At 45.3% G+C, this 14828-nt stretch overlaps 1 long non-coding RNA gene and 1 pseudogene across 4 annotated transcripts in view; one reads left to right on the top strand and one right to left on the bottom strand.

Annotated features, from left to right (window-relative positions):
• Positions 1–8366, bottom strand: part of LOC309614216 — a 52086-nt gene extending 43720 nt beyond the window's left edge. For all 3 annotated transcript variants that reach the window (XR_014236079.1, XR_014236080.1, XR_014236081.1), the window contains exon 1: positions 7642–8366. This is a non-coding gene — a long non-coding RNA (uncharacterized lncRNA). The remainder of the gene's footprint in view (positions 1–7641) is intronic.
• LOC309614214 (ectonucleotide pyrophosphatase/phosphodiesterase family member 7-like) overlaps positions 1–14062 on the top strand; it is a 30283-nt pseudogene extending 16221 nt beyond the window's left edge. The window contains exons 2-5 of the transcript in view: positions 432–577; positions 8321–8949; positions 11397–11628; positions 12768–14062. The product of the transcript in view is annotated as an ectonucleotide pyrophosphatase/phosphodiesterase family member 7-like (transcript). The remainder of the gene's footprint in view (positions 1–431; positions 578–8320; positions 8950–11396; positions 11629–12767) is intronic.
• Positions 14063–14828: the final 766 nt, after the last annotated feature.

Raw genomic sequence — 14828 nt, 5'->3', positions numbered from 1 at the left:
CAGGCCCACTGGATGTTCCATATAGAATCAGATCGTCACAAGCAAATGACGAAACTCATCCCACAGGAAGTGTCCAAATCCCAGGTTCTCAGCTTCTGGACACAGAATAACCCGAGGAACTTGGCCTCCCCACCCCCTGCCTTCCCGCCTCCCTCATCAGCTTCCACAGCCAACACCAACTTCTCCCAGGGCTGTGAGGTCTGTTCCAGGGAGCAGATCCAATCTGACAGGTGTGAGATGTGATGACCCTTCCTTTGTGGCTGCCAATGTTTACATCCCAGAGAAACAAGTCTGAAGCCCAGAGGGACAGCCCCAGGATTAAGTAGGCCAACCGGAAGGATGTTGGGGGAGGTGGTCTTAAGAACACATGGACACCCCTGGCAGCATCCGTTCACAGAACTTACCAGTACCTTCTCTCCTTTATTCCCAAGGTCGCTGTATCGAAGATCACGGAGTCATTCACAACATGATGTTTAACACAGAGACACTCTGGAAGTATTCCTTCAAGACCACACAGAACAAGACTGAGTGGTGGGACAATGGCATTCTCCCCCTCTGGATCACAGCCCAGAGACAGGTACCACCAGAAACCCTGGGCTGACTTCCTGGGACATCGTCTCTCATTCCTAGGCATGTGGGTGGGGGGTTAGACGTTGGGTGGCCTTGGGCAATGACTTAACCTCTCTAAGCGTCTGTTTCCCTAAATGTGGTATAGGGATCATGATGATGCTCTTATTTAATAGAGTTCATGTAAGGATTAAATAAGATGTGCACTTAATGCATATCTCAGTAAGTTTTAGCTGTTATGGATGGATGAGGCTCCATGAGGGCAGAGTTGGCTTAATCATGATTGTACCTCCAGGGCTCATCATAGGGTCTGGACCCAGCAGCTCTCTAATAAATATCTCTTCATACACTTGCCTCTGACTTAGGCATAAAAGCCCTTAGGAACAAAGTTGACCACTCAAGGCATGAAAACTCTGATGAGAACATTTGCTTGAAAGTATCCCAGCAGCCATTCATTATTGCTTTGAAAAGGCAGAAATCAGATTTGTGCGTTGAACTCCCAGCCCCAAACCTGTTGCCAGCTTTTGCATTTTCTCAATGAGCTTCCAGAGTCATCACTTCAGAACAGATCCTCCTCCTCTTCCCCCAAGACACCAGCCTTGGCTCCAAAGCTTCCTTGGGTCCTGACACTTCATCTCTGTGCTCCCAGCCCATGCCGTGCACATTACATTGCAAGGGGGTGTAATTGCAGCAGCTCAGAACACAGTCTGTGGACTTATACTCCCAGAGCTGGGTCCAACCAGCTCCACCCTTCTCCAGCTATGTGACCTTCAGCAATGACCTCCACTCTGTGCTTGATTTGTCCCACCCATAGAATGAGGATGGACAGAATCCCTGCTTCATAGGCTTGTTGGGAGGATTAACTGTGATAACGCATGTAAGTTGCTTGGCATTAACTGCTCGAAATGATCAGTCATTCTTATGAATGGAGGCTGAACCATTTTAGCAGGACTTCAGCTACAGGTCACTACAGCTCTAGGCCAGAACTATCCAATGGAACATTCTGTGATAACGGACATGTTCTATTCTGCATGGTCCAATGTGGAAACCACAAGCCACAGGTGGTAATTGAGCCCTTGAAATGTGACTGGTAAGACTGAGGAACTGAATGTTTCATTGTATTTCATTTTAATTAACTTCAATTTAAATCTAAATACTACACAGGCGAGGGGCTACCATAATGGACAACACAGCTCTAGAAGAATCACAGGGGGCTGTCAATGACCCTACTCTACCTCAGGTTCATTTTCTCCCCCTAAGTGTTGGGCTCTAGAGTCCTTCCTCTTCTGTCACATTTTTAAACTTTGAGGCATAGACCATGCAAATAAACTCTGTCCATACAAGAAAAATAACAACCATAACACTCACTATGCACGAGGCCCTGATTTAAGTGCTTTATGTATATTAACTTATCACAACCCTGAGGTGGGTGCTAAGGTTATGCCCCTTTAACAGATGAGTAAACTGAGGCACCAGGTGATACCATAACTTCTCACAGTCACAAAGCTAGTGAGAGGCAGAGCCAGGATTTGAACTCACTCTGAGTTCAGCAACTCTTAACTCTTAACCATGACATAATATTTCTTCAGTGGCCAAAGCATTTAGTCATGGATTTCAGAGTGAATCTTGTATCTGCCTAGCTGCTAAGAAGGTCTGGATAGTCTTCCTTAATTCACTATTCAAAACCCAGGGCCTCTCTTGCTAAGGAATTTGTTCACTGGCATGAGGCTTCTGGTGGCATTCTCCCTTCCTGGTGTTTTCTTATACATGGTTCTTGTCTCCTTGTCATTTATTTGCAGGACTTTGTTTCCTCCTGCTCAATTCATAATCTGAGTGCTTTTCTTCTTTGCTGAATTCATAAGCAGTTGTGCAAAAAGAGGGTCTGGTGCAGGGCCAGGCGACTGACAACACACCACTTGTTTGGCAAGCGAATGTCAAGTTGGTGCATCGTGTTCTGCCATTAGCAGCTCCTGCCCGGGACAGGGCCATCAGCCAGCTCCCTGAGGAGGTGGTGCAAAAGCTCCTGTAATCAGAGCAAACCTGCGGCCCCGGGTCAACCCCTCCTGCCCCAGAAACAGAGGGACAAATGCCAAATGCCATTCAGGGGCACATCTGCATTGTCGGGCAGGGCTGCAGGAGGGTGGCCTGCCCTGTACCCATCACTGGAAAATTCCATCCTTCTTCTGAGTCTCTTCCAGGCAGGCTTTGTGGAGACTGATGCGTTAACCTTTAATAGGACTAAAATGTTTTCCGTCAGTGACATTAATACTGCCAGAGTCTATCATGATTCATGAGAATCGGTGTCCCTTGGCAGATGATGCCTAGGAGATGGGATTCCCAACCACCTTTGTCTCCACCATCCACGGTCCATGAGTGTATCCACACTCCATCAGGACTTCCCTAATGGTCAGGCTATGAACAGAGAGGCTCCAATGACAGCAGGCTGGGATTTTAAATGAGCTCCTGGGATAACTGAACCTGATCAATGGCTGAGGTGTTTCACCAAGTTCAGTAAGTCCTAATTCTCAGAGAAAGGCAGACAGCCATGACTGTGAGACCCAGGAAAACCATAAAAACCTAGGAGCATGTTTCTCCTCTCTATGGAAGAGCCACAGATCATATTAAGATGTGAAATGGCAGAGGGATGATGTGGGTGAGATCCTCATGTCTTCCAAGACAGGACCATGGTAGGCTACCACCAGGAGGGGATTTGGAGAGAGGGTGGGGAGGGGAGCTATGGTTCTTGGTATCAGCCAGGTCTCCAGACAATAGCTTCCAAACTTGGAAGAGGTGTGAGAAAGAGGGTGCCGTCAGATTCTGCTTAGAAAAGTATTAATAGAAACATAATGCATCCCAGTATTGGCTCAAGCCTTGTCTATCATGCATCATAAAGATTCTGAGAATAATAATCCGACCTCCAAAAACGTGTGGGAGGGGGAGAAAACACAGAATCTTGGCCATCTAGCTTCCTTCTGTTCAGTGACGCCTCCAGAATACAGAAAAGCAATGAAAACACTCAGAACCAACCTCAACTTCTGAATTTCAAAAACATGGAGTCCATCTCTTTCCTCTCAGCCATTCCCTAGAACAAGTAACTAACTCCTTTCCCTAAACCACTAAACATACTCTCCACCAAAGCACAACTGTGATGAACACTTCACAGGCCTTCCTAAAACCCGTGTGCTTTTTGACATTAATTCAGTCCCCTAAAAAAGGGGACAAGACAGAAAAAACCAAACTAAAACTCTTTCTTTAATGATTGGTTCTGAAGAGTTTTGATAGATTCTGTACAAAACCCAACAGTCAGGCTTTGCCATAAGAAGTACCAACTCTTGTTTTAAAGAAGCAACTTAAGAGTAACAGCCACACTGATGCAACACTACACTAAGGAAGGATAATGCACCCAGTAAAACTAGCGATTTTCCAATTGCTATTGCTACTGGAAACACTGATTATGCTAATTAAAGGGCAGAATAGTAAACACCCACTCTTTTGCATCCAATTAAGTGCTGAGATTGTTTCTCAGAAGTATCTGTAGAAAATAGCACTTTTGTTTATCATAGGTCCCAAATAAACAGAGTCAAGTGTGTGTGTGTGTGTGTCTGTGTCTGTGTGTCTGTGTGTACACATGCTCACACACACATTTCTCTCTGAAGCTCATTTCACAAAGCAGCATAAATCCTCAAATTCTTATGGGACCAAGTGAGAAAAATCATAGTTTCCTAAGACTACAGCTTGGAATACCTTTAAAGAAAGAGTATGTGTTGAGGGACTTCCCTGGTGGCGCAGTGGTTAAGCATCCACCTGCCAATGCAGGGCACACTGGTTCAATCCCTGGTCCGGGAGGATCCCACATGCCATGGAACAACTGGGTCCATGCGCCACAACTACTGAGCCTGTGCTCTAGAGCCCACGAGCCACAACTACTGAGCACACTTGCCACAACTACTGAAGCCCACGTGCCTAGAGCCCATGCCCCGCAATAAGAGAAGCCACCGCAATGAGAAGCCCACACACCTCAGCGAAGAGCAGCCCCCGCTCGCTGCAACTAGAGAAAGCCCACATGCAGCAGCGGAGACCCAACGCAGCCAAATAAATAAATAAAAAAAGAAAGAAAGAAAGAAAGAAACAATATGTGTTGAGAACATAGCACAAGAAAACAATTTCAAGTTGGGAACATCTGAGATTTAACATGCAAATACTTAACTGGATATGCAGGGCTGCCTAAGACCCTCACAATGTCAATGTCAGCTTATTCTAAATAATAAAATAGCCAGTCAAACTATGTTCTACAAAATGTTAGAAGCTTCATCCTTCCAGTCAATTCCACACTTGACAGCAAAGTCAATTTACATGGATGTTAAAGTACCGTCGCTAAAAACTGAGAATTATGTCTAGTGCCAATCAGAAATGCAATAAATATTAGAGGATTTTCAAGTTAAAGCAACCATAGAAATTCTATTATCAGAAAGGAAAATGTGTTACCTGTAGAGGTTACAAATAAGATGCTAGAACCCAAAAGCGAAAGCATTTCTGTAACTATTTCCATAAGTTAATCAAGAGTGAGAATAGGATGGGTTTTCCACCCCTAAAAGGGGACATGATTCATGCATTCGTTCAACACACATTTAATCAGCAGTCAGCACTTACTCTGAGCCAGGCCTGTTCTAGGTCCCAGGAAAAGTACGTTCAACAAGATCAGCATAGCCCCTGATTTCCAAGAGCTCACATTCTAGAGGAGGGAACTAGATAGTAAAAAAGTAAGCAAATAAAGGTAATTTCAGGTTGGGGAAAGTGCTTTAGAGAAAATAAAACTGGATCTCAAAATAGGAAATTAATGCTGGAGGGCAGAGGGGACAATATTTCACCTACAGTTACGGATAGCAGAGGTTCTGGAACTTTGCAAAGTACTTAGTATTAAGACTTCTGTCTTAGGTCAAGCTTCCTAAAAGCAGAGCCTGAGGCAGGGATGTGGTGCTCATAATGTATTGAGGGAGAGTTCTCAGGAGATGGGAGTGAGGAAAACTGACAGGGCAGGAGGAGGACCTAAGTGAGACGTGGCCTCAGCTGGAGACCAGCTTCAGCCTGATCTCACGGGGAGCACTTGGAACATGAATTGCACCCCCAAGTCATCCCACCCTGAAGCCAGGGAGCTGGCTTTATGTCCTGACGTCAATCACTGGCCATGAGCTGCTGGGGATAGAGGAGCAGTATAGGATACCTGCCCAGGTGAGGCAGGATTTGGCCACTTGGCAAGGGAATTTTCCAGAACATGGGGGAACTGAGAGACATTAGCAACCACCCTCACAGAAATGGGTGTGGGTGCAGGCCCAGTAAGGGGATCTGGGTGGGGTACCAACAGCATCCCCTACAACTTCCAAATTTGTTTCCTGCTTCTTTCTCTCAAATGGTACATGGGAAGTTTTGGCATTACGCTTAGTTATACTTTTCTGCCCATTTTTAGACCAGATAGCCACAACCCAGGTGCCATTATCCCACAATTCTTCCCTGTAATTTAGTCTCCATACCAAACTGACACCGTTACACCAGCACCCTCTCTTGGTTCTTTTAAAGCCAATGAACTTTACAGTGTTTTTCAGAACATCCAAATCTTGGGTGATACAAGAAGTGTCCCAGAACAGCCCTCAAGTTAATAGCCAAGATGAAGGAAAATACTTGCTCCCCAAATAAGCAGGTCAGTCTTTCATGGAACCAGAAATCTATCAAGCTCATACTATGTGCCCAGTCCTGATTGAGGAGCTGCTTTACAACAGAAACTATTTAGTGAGATGGGTCCATCTTATTGTTAACTCGTTGGTGAGTGTACATAAAATAATTTTATTTTCCTAACAATTTTACCAAGCTTTGTCAAAATCTAGCTTTCTGCTGGGGAGTAAATCGCTTAATATTCTCATGACTTTGAAATCACTTGTGCTGTTAACACAGACTCATTTTTGGTCTTAAGACTCAGTTCGGCTCAGAGTAAATCCTTCATCTTGTAACCAAGTCAAAGCTCTGCTCCCCTGCATGCTCCCTACCCTCACCGTAAGCCCTCTGGTGGCCCCAGCAGCCTGGGGTAGAAGGAGTATGGTCTACTCCTCTCAGGCCCCCCACACCTCTTTCCCTGGTTTACCCACTGGTGACAAGGAGAGGGAAGAGATGGCAGCTCCTCCCATGATGGCTTGGTGGTAGGCCAGGGCCCTTTTCCTGTTGGCTGTAATCTACTGCCCTGTGTAGTTGCCCATGGCCTAACACAGAAGATAAAGGTCACTGGGCCCCACTGACAAGGGCTTCAGGGTCAAGCAGCAACCCCAGGCCCTGCCCGGGCCTTGTAAGACTCAGCTGCATTTCATGGCTGACCCACCCCATTCCTCTGACGTAAGGAATCCCATGCCCCATGCTGCAGCCATTTCTGCCATGACTGGAGGCTCCAATCTCATCTTCCTTCTGCAGACTCCAACCTTGGGGTCTACAGGCACATTTCAGATCCACCTTCAGGACCCCTCAGGAGACAGAAACTGGAGGAGATAATCATTGCCCCCCTCTTCGTCTGACCATGCGGTCTGGCCCATTGCTCTTTGTTCCTCTCCAGGAAACTAAAAGCTGAGCTCAATGAACACTAACTAACATGCTCCACATGCATTTAGTCCTCACAACCACCCCACGAGGTGGCATTAACATCCCCGTTTTACAGATGAGGAAACAGAGGTGGAGAGCATCTGAGTGACATGCGTCCAAGTGGGAGAGAAAAGATAAACCCAGGCAATCCAGCATCGAGCACACCTTTAACTGCCCTATTGTTGCCTCTGGGTTGGGCGTCAAGCCCAGTGGCTGAGCAGACATCTGCACAGGGAACAAGATGACAGTCTCCCCTTCATGCAAACACCCCCAAATTTCATAAACATTATACATGGGAACCAGTTAGGCAGATTCTCCCCTCTCCAATAGCCCCAGAGGAAATCCACAGATCTTATCTCATTGGCTCTGACTGGGACCTGGGCCCAAGGCTGAACCAATTGCTGTGGCCAGGGAATGCAGCATCCTCTGACTGGCCAGGCCAGAGCCACATCCTACCTCTGGAGCCTGATGTAGACCCAACACATCTTGCATGGAGCAAGAGTAGGGAGGAGAGCCACCAGGGGATGTCAGATGTTCCAAACCAGCAGACGGGGGAGGGGGTGCTGGGCAGGCAATCATAATAGCTGTCCACTGCACACACCAGGGAAGGCTTGTGGTGGCTTCTTAGGTCTAGAGGCAAAGAAAAGAGTGCCTACTATGGCCAAAACACAATGCCCAATACTTTATCTTAAAGTTACCTGGATTAACCCTCACAAAAATCCCATCAATTTTTTGGCATTTTACAGGTAGGAACACTGAACCACTAAGAGATTAAACTCACTCACCATCACCAACTTAGAAAGTGCCATTTTTCTTCCATTCTAAGGAACTGTTTTCTTCATTTTGCCATCCCAAATTGGAACGCATATGCCAGTCACTGGAGTGTCGTGGTTTCATAGGCAGCATTTTTCTTCGTAGGAGCACATAACATAACAGCAGGTCTCACAATTAACGGTGTTTTAGATTCCACGAGAGCCTGGTGATGCCAGGAACGAAGCCCAATCCTGTCTGACTCTGAAGCCACATGTTTTCCATGCCTTTGGACTGGGGCAGGGATGCTGACACGTTGGACTTTGCACATTATGAGAAAGATAGGAGAAATGGCCCTGACAGACTTTTCTTCTTGCACTTGCAGGGGAGGAAAACAGCGTCATTCCACTATCCCGGGGGAGGCGCCAAGTACAAAGGGGAGGCCATCCAGCGGTCCCTGGTGGAGCCGTACACCGACCCGGATAGCAACGAGACGGAGTGGAGGGAGAACATCGATACCGTCATGAACTGGTTCAGTAAGGAAGACTTTGACTTCGTGACTCTACTACGGAGAGCCGGATAACGTGGGACGCCGCTTTGGGCCTGAGACAGAGAACAGGAGGGTGATGACTCAGCAGATCGACAGAACCATCGGGTACCTGTTGGAAGCCATTGAGAGGCACAGCTTGACTGAGCACCTCAATGTCATCATCACATCTAACCACGGCATGACCACTTTGAAAAAGAAGCCCAAAGTCACTGAGATCCTCCTGACCAACTACATCAGCTTCAGGGACTTGGTCAAGTTTGATATTGTGGACTATGGCAGCTTTGGGATGCTCCTGCCCAAACCAGGGCAAGAGGAAGCCGTTTACCAAGCGCTGAAAAATGCACACCTTCACCTCAATGTCTACAAGAGGGAGGAATTTCGAGAACACTTCCATTTTGCCAAACACGAGCGGGTCTTGCCAATCGTGATGTATGCTGACTCTGGTTATAACATAAGTGGGGTGAGTAGATTCGAAAATGAATAAATTCCATCTTGAATTTGGAAGGCAGTCACTAGGGAAGGACCGTTCTGAAAAAAATTAAAACATAAGTGCATGCATGATGAGTTGCAACCCACTGTTTTCCAAGTGTTCCCCACCCCCCACCCCACATCCCAGACAACCCATCCCGTCCCACGTTACCATTATGCAATGATAATGACACACATCCCTGACCAAGGTTAAGTGCCCAGAGCTATGTTAAAAATTTAACATGAGCTATTTCATTTTTGTCTTCCCAACAACCCTAAAGATAGGTACTCTTATCTCCCCATTTTAACGAGGAAGAAACTAAAGCTAGAGAGAAGTGATTTGGGATTAGAAGTGTAAGGCTGATGTCTGCACCCAAGCCTATGTGTTTGATCATTATGCACAGATCACCAGGAGACTGACCCAAAAAAACACCTTCTGGTTCCCATTTGCATATATCCAGAAAAAGGCAATCCTGTTCACTTAAAAATTTATACACAGATGCCCATAGCAGCATTATTCATAATAAACAAAAGGTGGAAACAACCCAAATGCCCATCAACTGATGAATGCGTAAACAAATTACGGTCTATCCATACAGTGGAATATTATGTAACAATTAAAAGGAAACCAAGTACGATACATGTTATAATTTGAATGAACCTTGAGAACATTATGCTCAGTGAAAGAAGTCAGATGCAAAAGACCACATATTGTATGATTCCATTTAAATGAAATGTCCAGAACACACAAATCTATAGACACAGGGCATAGACTGGTGTTTGTCTAGGGCCGGGGGAAGTTGGAGGGAATGGGGAGTAACGGCTGAAGGGTACAGGCTTTCTTTTTGGGGTGATGTAAGTGTTCTAAAATTGGTTGTGATGATAGTTTCACAACTCTGTGAATACACCAGAAATCACTGAATTGTATACTTTAAATGGGTATATTGCATTGTTTATGAATTATATCTCAACAAAGCCATTATGAAAAAAATAAGCAAGCCTAAAGAAGAAAGTACCAAAATCAATGCTAATTGTGAGACATAAGTGAGGTCTTTTTTTTTTTTTAACTACTAACCAATAATTCATGGCAGAACAAAGTTTAGGTGATGTTTAAACATCACATGACAGAAGACCATCCCAGGTACAGCTTGAAGAATCCTGTCTAAGGCTATGAACAGGAGTCAAACATTATGTTTGCAATCTGTATACTCAGCTTGCTACAAGTCCAGAGTATAACAGGTATGGGAAAACTCATAAGCTTATTGTTTATTGTTAGTGGAAACATTCACAGTAAAATGCAACACTTTATTGGTATTTTGTAATCCTTCAAGTGGCCTGGAGCTAAGGCCTTGCCAAGAAAAGATTCCATAGCCACTGGCCTCTTTTTAAACCTGGTTCATGATGTAACAGGTTGAGAGGGATGTTAAGACATTTAATCAAACAGTCATATTCCCAGAGTGACCAACCATTTAATCTGAGGGACAGGATGCTGTGATGAGTTTAATCTTCCAGAAAACTGACCATTAGACAGAAAATCCTTTGGGTCTCAATGCTCTCGTTAAATCCACTTCTCAGATTCCCACCCACCTGCCTGCCTTGATGGGCGTGACTCTTCTCACTTCAGGACTGAGGAGCTTGCAAAGCACATGAGGCCATCACTGGAGGGCACTTAACAGTTCTTAACAGGCTGCTCCATGGCCTCAAAGGCCGTTGGACCAGTTCCTTTAGACAGGTGAGGGAGCCTAAGCTGAACAGACAAGCACTTTCTATATTGAACAAGCCAACTAGGAGACCAACTTTTCAATATACAGAGCATCACATGTCTTACATGCCAGAATATATGCTGGTCCTAAGAAAATATAAACAGTGCTGTGCTGTGACTGATGTTACCTAGTCATTTGAAAAGGAGGACAGACAAAAACCTACCCAGCATTCATTAAGCAATTACCTACAGTCCTTACTCCCTCCTCTCTAATCCTCTCCCCGACCCCAAAATGATATAGATAGATGCACTTTTGTGCCTTAAGAAACATACCTGGCTCTAGAACCAGTCTGGGTTCAGAAACCTGCTCCAACACTGGCTACTACATGACTCAGGGCAGTTTCCTCATCTGTAAAATGGGGATGATAATGATAGTGCCCTCACTTTATAAAGCATTCAGAACAATTCACAGTACACAGTAAGCCCTCTATGTTTAAGCCTATTATAACTGTCAGTATTACTATCTTAATGCTGTTTCTAATGGGTATGTTTTTCTTTATTCTCTTCCTTAAAGATCTTCCATTCCTTCCTCTCTCTGCCACTGCAGACAGCAGTGTCCTTCCTTGTCATTTAAGTTTTCAAAGATTTCCTGGATCCAACAAACATGACATTAACTAAAGGGCAGTTTTCTTTCAGGGGACTGGAATCTAAAATGGCTCTTTTGTTATTATTATTTTTTAGCAAATTATATTTCAGCAAAGGAGATCATGGCTTTGATAATGTCTACATGGACATGAAGATCATATTCAGAGCTTTTGGGCCAGACCTCAAGAAGAATCACCTGGCTGAGCCTTTTGACAGCATCCACATCTACCCCCTCATGTGTAAGCTCCTGGGGGTTACCCCTGTGCCCCACAACGGCTCCCTGGCAGTCACCCAGGAAATGCTATAGATGCTTATGACCAGCAGCCAGGTAAGATAAAAAAGCCACCACTAAGAGATTGGTAGTGTGTCCTGAGACAGAAAAGATTCAAAAGGGGGTTTCCTGAATGGGGGAAAAGTCAAGCAGAATAATCCTGTTTCCTGGCAGCTTCAGTGCCCCCAGCACAAGATTATCATCAGCAGCTCTGAACAGGTAGCAGAAGTAGGAAATCCCTCACTGTGTTGGTGACATTTTATATAGTGCCTTTGGGGCAAAAAGGAAGGCTCTCCATAGAGGAAGTCAGGCGATAATCCTTCTGAGCCTCAGCAAGCATTTGTAGTCTGCCCCCAGATGCCCCTTGTAGATTCTGAATAGCAGCCTTCCTTCAGCAACTCTGTGCATGCGGGTGCCTGGAGGAAAGCTGCTCACAGGGGAGAAACGAAGCCTTAGCACTCTACTCATGGCTAAAGAGAGGGGCAGGGGTTCCTGTAAATGAGGTTGCGAATTCTGAAGACTTCAAAATCCTAAATCTGGGTGACATAAAGGAAGAAAGGAAGCATCTCTGGGAATTCATTTGTTTACAAACACTGGCCAGCTTTTCTTCTGCGGGGAGAGACTTAGAACACTGCCGGATGATTTATCAAATGCTTAGAGCAACCACACTTAATTGAAATGGAGTACAAAGAACAGCTTCCTGCACCCTTTTCCTTCCTTCCAAGCCACTGCCCACAATCTTCTTGTGAATTTACTGGAAGCAGGCTGTTTTGCAGAAAACTAAGTGAATGAATGCCAATTCTCTAAGTTATGAGAAATTTTTTTTTAAGTTTTAGAGTTTTGCTACAACTCTTTGGCCCCTACCGCCTGTCCCATAGTCCTGGGAGCCTGAGGTAAGGTGTGTTTGACCACCAGTTACTGATAAGCAGGATATCCCACCAACTGATTTTCAGCGAATTGGCTTTTGGCAAAGTGGTCACTAGGCAAATGGGTCATTTGGCGAAGAGGTTGTTTAGTAAATCGGCTTTCAACGACTTGCCCTAAGAGATTTCTCTACAGTGAGCACTTTCTTGGGTTAAATGTACATTTTGTTTCCATAATTAATATTCACTAGCAACTCGATGGGAAACTTCCCAGGGACCCAGGAGCAGCCTCTTAATCAGATCATTTAAAACCACCTGATTTTTTATTAACAGGAGCGGACATGCAGAGGGCATCTGCTCTCCAAAACACAGCGATTGGTCTCGGGATTGTCGCAGGAGTTCTTGTGGTTCTGTTTGTTGCTGGTGTGACATTCACGGCCTTTGGTTGGAAAAGAAGTGAGTAGTCTCTGCGGGTTTTCTGTGGTTGATCAGTGCACATAGTAATAATCCATTTCAACCACTTCCTGAGTGCCTAGGGGTCCAGCACTTTGACAACCCAGTAACCAGGGATATCCTCGTGGGCTTGCATCCTGGACAGTCGTACAGGGCCCAGGACACAGAACAGCCCCCAGCTTGGTCTGATCTCGAAAATCTTGATTTTTTTAACAAAGGCCCCATTTTCATTTTGCACTGGGCCCCAAACATTATGTTCCGGTTGCATGCGTTTCCCAGGGCTGCTGTAACAAAATAACACACACTGCGTGGCTTATAACAACAGAAATTTGTTGTTTCACAGAACTGGAGGCTAGAAGTCTGAGATCAAGGTATGCACATGATCCCTCTGAAATCTGTAGGGGAGAATCCTTCCTCGTTTCTCCTAGCTTCTGGTGGTTGCCAGCGATCCTCAGCATTCCTTGGCTTGTAGACACAATCTCTGCCTCCACCGTCACACGGCCAACTTCTCCCTGTGTCTCTGTCTTCACATGGTGTTCTCTCCTCTTATAAGGACACCAGTCATGGGATTTACGGCCCCCTGTATTCCAGTATGACCTCCTCCCATCTTAATAATACCTGCAGAGACCTTATTTCCAAATAAGGTCACACTCCTATGTACCCAGGGTCAGGACTTCCAACATATCCTTTTGGGGGAACACAATTCAACCCATAACACTGGTCCTGCCACCAACCAAAGCATTCTATGGACCTATTGCACCTCCTTCTACATTTCCATAGTTATATCAGGAGATTGAGCTACCCGCAACCCTTATTACACCCAATCCTGACCATTCCTCTACGTTCAAAGAGTCCCTGACTCAACAGCACGGGGGCCTCCTGAACATTGTAAACAGCCTAAGGAAAGTCAGAACTTTACTTAACCTTAACTCCATTACAAAGCCCACATTTAACGTAATTTATATTTGAACTATAAAATTTTCCTATAAGTTAAAACATGACCTATAAAGGTCTCTACACCCTGAAGCAACATTTTAGAAAGAAATCAGTTGGTCTTTTTCTACAGAAACCATTAGCCATAGGAGAGATAAAGGAAAAACCTCAAGGTACTGATTGAATGGCCAGTCCCACAGCATAATTTCTAGAAGGCAACCATTCCATACAGTTAAAATGCATTAGCTGGGCTTCCCTGGGGGCACAGTGGTTAGGAATCTGCCTGCCAATGCAGGGCACACGGGTTCTATCCCTGGTCCAGGAAGATCCCACATTCCGCGGAGCAACTAAGCCGGTGCGCCACAATTACCGAGCCTGCGCTCAAGAGCCCATGAGCCACAACTACTGAAACCCGCGCGCCTAGAGCCTGTGCTCCGCAACAAGAGAAGCCACCGCAATGAGAAGCCCGCACACCGCAACAAAGAGTAGCCCTCGCTCGCCACAACCAGAGAAAAAGCCAGAGCACAGCAAAGACCCAACGCAACCAAAAATAAAATAAATAAATTAAAAAAAAAAAAATGCATTAGCTTTTTATCATCATCATTAAAGAAAGCCTCAAACCCAAAGGGTGAATCTTTACTATAACATGTGCACATACACATCTCCTCTGCCACTGACAGGACTGATTGGATATACCCTAATGCTTCTTTAAACATCAACACCACCAGGAATTTTCACTTTTTATGTTAAACAGCAGTCCTAATCTTCACTTACACCTGAACACACCACACCTGTGAGGTCCATGGGACATTACAAATCCCTTCAGTGCCTTGATCCTTCCAAGTTCAGATCTGAGATGTATTACCTATGATCTTTGTCCCCACACCAAGAGCCCACACACAAAGATAAAGGTGTCTTCTGTGTGCAGGTCAGTGGTGTGGCCCACTCAGGGTTCTTCCCCAATCTGCTAGCCATCTATGGCATCAGGAAGGCTGGACCAGCCTAGAT

This window comes from Balaenoptera borealis, assembly GCF_965194805.1.
Source record: "Balaenoptera borealis genome assembly, chromosome: 16".
In the NCBI taxonomy this organism is placed as follows: Eukaryota; Metazoa; Chordata; class Mammalia; order Artiodactyla; family Balaenopteridae; genus Balaenoptera; species Balaenoptera borealis.
Note: the sequence above shows the minus strand (reverse complement) of the source record. Positions and strands in the feature narration are given on the sequence as shown.